This window comes from Tamandua tetradactyla, chromosome 6 (genome assembly GCF_023851605.1).
Source record: "Tamandua tetradactyla isolate mTamTet1 chromosome 6, mTamTet1.pri, whole genome shotgun sequence".
NCBI lineage: Eukaryota > Metazoa > Chordata > Mammalia > Pilosa > Myrmecophagidae > Tamandua > Tamandua tetradactyla.
Genome location: NC_135332.1, coordinates 70,048,001 through 70,054,094, shown reverse-complemented (window position 1 = coordinate 70,054,094; position 6,094 = coordinate 70,048,001). Strand labels below are relative to the sequence as shown.

General features: G+C 48.6%; 1 long non-coding RNA gene across 1 annotated transcript; it reads left to right on the top strand.

The window, feature by feature from the left end:
* Positions 1 to 5,395: 5,395 nt before the first annotated feature.
* LOC143686114 (uncharacterized) lies at positions 5,396 to 6,002 on the top strand. The gene is made up of 2 exons (XR_013176910.1): positions 5,396 to 5,514; positions 5,847 to 6,002. It is a non-coding gene; the product is annotated as an uncharacterized LOC143686114 (long non-coding RNA).
* The last annotated feature ends 92 nt before the right edge of the window (positions 6,003 to 6,094 follow it).

Sequence of the window (6,094 nt, the reverse complement as noted above, 5' to 3'; positions counted from 1 at the left end):
TGAGAAGGAGGATTTGGGGGCCTGGGGTGAGAAGAAGAGATTCTCTTCATCAATAACCTCTTCCTGCTATTTTAATTTCTATATTCAGCAAGTGTAACTTTTTTTAGTAAAAAAAAATGGATTTCTAAAAGGCTGGGCTGATTTTTTTTGTCTTGCTTTTTCAATAAATAAAAGGAGGCTGCTTTCTTTAGGGCCTTACCTCCTGGGCTCACTCGGAATCCCCCGTGCCTAGGGATAGAGGGAGAATGGAGGAGAGCCCGATGTGGCACTTTGACGAATCCTTTTGGCACTGAATTTCATTTCCAGGTGGGCCTGATATCAGCTCAAAGAGAAGGAAATGCTGGGACTCAGTTTGGCAGAGTCTCTCTCACAATTTAACCTGAGCCTTTTCACTGCAGACAAAGCTTTGTTCTCCCTCAGGACACCCAGGGCATTTTGCCCACTGGCCTTCCGGAGACGCTGGGCAGTTGATCTCCTGCAGCCGGCCAGGAGGAGCAAGGTCTGGGGCCACACGCGTCCAGTTAGTTCTGTGTCCCCTGCCACAGCCAGCTACTCCGCCAGGCCCCTGACCTCACTGGGAGACCATTTCCTTGTCTATAAAAAGGGCTGAGAAATGCTGACTTTGGAGGGGCTTGATGAGGATTCAGGGGGAAAACATCAGGGAGGGCGCAACACGTGTTCTTGGGGGAGCTCATGCTGACCCCCTCTCAGGTCCTCTCCCAGTGTTGGGACCTCCAAACTTGCATCTCAGGTGACAGCTCTGTGATAGGGGCAAAGGGAGATGCTGGGCAGAAACAAAGAGAGCAGTGTCCCGGGGCTTCATAACAAGACTCCACAAACTCCGTCTGCATGTGGGGTGTGTGTGTTGGTGTGTGTGTGTGTGTGTGTGTGTGTGTGTGCCGAGAACAACAGATATGCATATGGGCTCTCACCCTTCTGCAGGCCAGAAGTTTAAAATCTGTCAGCTATGCTCGCCCAGCTAGGGTGCCCACCAGCCACCCCTGTGTTCCTGGGCTTGTGGGAGCAGGAGACCTAACCCCACCTCATCTCTGAGTGGTCTCTCTGTCATCTGTCTGCACCTCCTCTCTTCTTAAAGGATGCCCTCAGATTGGCTTTGGGCCTTCCCTCTGCAGTTTGGTCTCGTTTTAACAAAGACCTTACTTCCAAATAAGGTCCCGTTCATGGGACAGGGGTTAAGACTTAAATGTGTCTTTTGGGGACCACAGTTCAACTCATAGTGCCATGCCCGGGTGCTCAGGGCCTCTGCAGCTTCACATGAGGACAAAGCTGCAGGCAGCCACCCTCCACGGCCAGCTGCCCCTCTATGGTTCCTCTCCCAGGCCTGGGATCTGGGAGGGCTGTGGGGCCCCCTGTGCGCACAGAGAACACAGGCTCAGAGGGACTGAGCCTTGTGGCCGAGCCAGGGTCAGTGGCAGGACCGACGAAAGCCCGTGGGTTCTGAGGCTCCTTCTGGACCTTCAGAAGAGGCTACGCGGCATCTGCCACCTGAGTCTGACCACCTTTCGCCTTTAAAATGTTATCACGAAAAAGCCAGATAGGAAACTGAAATACTCCATGTACAGTGCCTTTCCACTGTTACAAAGAAGAAAAAATAATATGGGAAGGTTATAGACCAATATATAAAATGGTAGGGTTATAAATTATTTTTATTTCCTTCCTTATCTTGATTTTCTTAGAATTTGTACAATGCACGCTTCCTTTGCAGACATGGGCAAACCTCATATAAATTTATGATACCAAGTTTAAGGACATGCATATTATATATTAATACATAGAAAATGGAAAAATGTAAACACAGCTACAAGATGACTGTGGCATAATAGCAAATAAAAAAAGCATGATACGAATAGGCACACGCAGATTTTGCGTTTTCGTATGAAGACAAAAAGCAAAGTATTGGAGTAATATGTGGGGTGGTGGGTTCCAGAGGGTTATGATAGCCTTCTGCATTTTTTCTAAAACGTTCGTGATATTCCTTTTTAATGGTTGAGTGGTACCTTCTCTGAGGGGACTTATTAAGTAGTCTATCAGAAACGCTCGCCTTGCCTCGGAAGAGGGAACCCATTTTCCATCTGTTTTCTCCTGTAACTTTTCATTCATGCCCCTTATCGCTATCTGGGATGATACTGAGCGGGCAGGGATTTGTTGACTTGGTGCTGACCCTCTCCCACTGGACCGGCAGCTCCCTGAGGGCAGGGCCCCTCACCTAGAACCAACGGGAGCCTAGCAAATGGTAGGTGTTCAATCTGCTGGCTGGATAAGGAGATGGGTGACCAGAAAGATGGATGGAAAGGCGGATGAGTGGGGAAGAAAGTAAGATGATCCCCAAGCAACTGTGGAAGGTGGTTGCTCCCTAGGAAACCAGGGAGCTGCCGTCTGCTCCGGGTTCAGAAGTGCCAGGCATAGGCCAGCCCATGAGCTTCCTGGGGCAGCCCAAAGCCCGTCAGTGCTGGGGGTGGCCACACGCCCTCGGGCGGGCATGTGGTGGCGCTAATAAGACTGCACGTAAGGCCACAGCAGCAGAGACGTAACTGTCATTTGTCCTAATATTTATGTAGCCCCAGTGAGTTGCCGGTGGGTTTCCTGAGTGTTGGATATAAAAGATAGGTCACTGTCCCTAAGGAATCTGGCTGGAGGGAAAGAGGCAGTAATGGGGGGGGGGAATCAACATTTTTAAAAGCAATTTATTATATGCTCCAGCCCATTTTTGAACATGAAGTGTGGATTCCACTCTAGTTTTTCCTCTCCCAGTATTGGGACCTCAAAACTCGCATCTCAGGGGACCACTCTGTGATAGGGGAAAAGGGAGATGCTGGGCAGAAACAAAGAGAGCAGAGCAGCTCACACACAGAGGGTGCAGAGAAAGGGAGGCAGCGTGTGAGGGAGATGGCAATGAATGGGTATTGGGACTATTTAGTTTTAAATCCTTGCTGGAATGTCTCAGTCCTCCTAGTCCCATTTCATATTTCAGTTAAAAAAAAATTGAAAAAAAAAGGCCGAGGGTACGGAGTAGCCCTCCCCCCAAATAATTACCAAATTAACACATTCCAAGGAGCTGAGCCTCCAGCAGCAGTTGTGATTATTGAAGGAGGATATTTAGCTGCAGAGCCTCCCCTCTCCTTTCAACTCCTTTAAGGAGCTGAGAAAGTCGCAGGGTCTCTGGGGCAAGCCTCCTCTGCACGCTCCCTCCCCCCTGACTCAATAGAAACTCGGGCAGGGCTTAATGTAAGCCACGGTGGCCGCCCACCTTTGGGGACCTGACCCCACAGATCAGAGGAGGTGGCTTTTCCATCCAAGCAGGCAGCCAGGAAAACGAGGCCCCGATTAAAGTACTCAGCCAATTCGTTAGGCTGGTGTTGATGGTTATTTGCCCAGCCAGGGGTGTTGCCTTAGTTTTCTAGGAATGCTGTTAAAAAAATGAAGAAAAAAAAAAAACCACCCTAAACTAGGTGGCTTAAGTCAACAGAAATTTATTGACTCCAGTTCTGGAAGCTTGGAACTCACTCTCTCTGACTGGGGGGCTTCCTGCCCTGTCTTGTCCAGCTTCCGGAGGCGGCCAGCAAGCTTAGGCATTCTTTGGCTTGTGGCTACGTCTCTCCTCCAGTGCATGGGGCTGGCTTCCCTCCATGCTGGTCTGTCTTCACAGAGTCTTCTCCTCCCTATATTTGGGTCTCCTCTATCTCTGTCCAAATCCTCCTATTCTGTAAGGACACTGATCATTGGATTATGGCCCACCCTAAACCACGATGCCCTTATCTTGCATTGGGTGTAGCTGCAAAGACCCCATTTCCAAACAAGGTCACCTTCCCAGGTGCTGGGAACTAGGACTGCAGTGCATCTTTTTGGAGAGGAAAAGTCAACTTATAACAGGCTCTTAGGCTAAGGAAAATGAATAAGGAGCCAATGGCGTAAAATAGACTCCAAGGTTCTGAGGAATTCCAGAGGGAAGGCACACTGCTGGATTCTCATGGGAGTGTGGATGGTGGGAGACCTGAGCTGAGTCCAGGGACCGTGGGTCAGTGAGCTGGTGCTGAAAGCTACAGGACAGTTCAGGTGCAAATAGGCGGAAGGAATGGTTAGCTGCTAAGTAACAGGAATCATTTGGGTCTGGCTGGGACAGGGCTTGGAACTGGTTAATGAGGACGGACTTAGCGGGGTCAATGAGGATGAGGTCAGCAGACTTAGCAGCAGGGTGTGAAGAACGCATGGTTAGTGTGGCCAGCTCGAGCAGGCTGAAGTCAGAAGAAAGCTGGTAAGGAATCCAGGCATGAGGTGCCTCTGCCAGCCTCAGGGTAGCACAAAAGATGGGAAGAAAGGAGGAGAAGAATTCAAGATATTTTAAAGGAATACTTGGATCCTGATAGACAAGAGAGGGAGGGCTGGGGGCTGGTTCTCCAAGAAAGGGGGAGCCCACAAAGGGAAGAAAAAATGCAGGAAGGTAGGGCAGAGGGCTTGGGCTTAGGGGTCAGTGCAGAGCACATTGGGACAAAGTGGCCCAGTGGTCCAAGCGTGGGGCTCTGTGGGGCCAAGAAAGGGCAAATGGCAGGGCCCTGGGCGAGGTCTCGAGACTCTGATGTTCAGCTAGGTCTCCAGCAGAATCACTACTCTTTGACCCTCTTCAGAGCACACCGTGGCACATGCCTAATGTCCCTCTAATGGCAGACTCAAAATAACAGTCCATCATTTCCATCCATTCATTGGTTTGTTCACTTTCATGCAACTGAAATTCAGAAAATGCTCTTTGGCTGCTCCAGGAGCTTGGTCAGAGATGCAAGGGAGTAGGACCTTTGAAGGCAGGACGGATGGCACCAATCCAAAGATGTTTTGTCCAATGTCATCAATATTTCAAATCTATTTGAAGTCAGGCTATTTGAAGCTAGCATGGTGTATTTTTCAGTGTGTTCATGACCCTGGCTTTGGCAACACTCAAAGGCAACATTCACAGGGCAGGGTGAAGAGAGGAAGGGTGGAGGGGCTGGAGTGGCTGCCTACATTTTCCCTGGATCATAGAAAACATTGGTGAAGATGATGATGACCCAGGGAGATTTGTTGATGCTCACCATGTGCTATGTCCTTATGTGGACAAACTATTCAATCCTCTTAAAGGTAGGTGCTTATTATTAGCCTCATTTTACTGAAGGTATGGCGAAGTTAAGCAACTTCCTTGAAGACACACAGCTATTAGATGTGTAAGTTAGCAAAGTGTCTGCTCAAACTTTCATTTTCAGGAGATTAGAAGAAAAAATTATGAGCTCGGTTTAAATCTCTCATTTCACCCTTGCATGGAAGGAAGCTGGGTTGCTGCTGCCTGTGAACCAGCTGTTTATATGATCTCATTAGTCCTCACAATGCTCATTCAAGTAGGAACCATTAGCCCATTTCGCAGATGAGGAGACAGAAGGTTAGAGAGGCAGCTTGTCCAAGATCATGACAGGCATCCACCGAGAGCCACTTTGCAAGCAGCAGCTAGGGCCGACATAAAGGGGGCAAGAGGTAAGGGCTTCAGCCTCCCATAGACATGACTTCAAGCTTGGTTTGACATCTAATAGCTGTGTGTCTTCAAGGAAGTTGCTTAACTTCGCCATACCTTCAGTAAAATGAGGCTAATAATAAGCACCTACCTTTAAGAGGATTGAACAGTTTGTCCACACAAGGACATAGCACATGGTGAGCATCAACAAATCTCCCTGGGTCATCATCATCTTCACCAATGTTTTCTATGATCCAGGAAAAATGTAGGCAGCCACTCCAGCCCCTCCACCCTGCCTCTCTTCACCCTGCCGTGTGAATGTCATGTCTTCCTAAATTGGTTATTTCTTTTGAAGACATCTTAACCGAAGCCTAATTCCTCCAGAGTCCTCACCATGACAGATGTCAATAACCATGGTGACTCCCTGAGGTTGGATTTGGAAAGAGCATGAAAGATTAAGGAACACACAGGTCAATGAAGACACAAGTAAATGACTTCAGGGTTAATTACATTTAATGCTGTCTTGTTTATTTGGCATTAGTTATAAGTATCCATAATCCTGGGTCCTGGGGGTCCTTCACTTTGGGTTTGCATTTGGCGGAT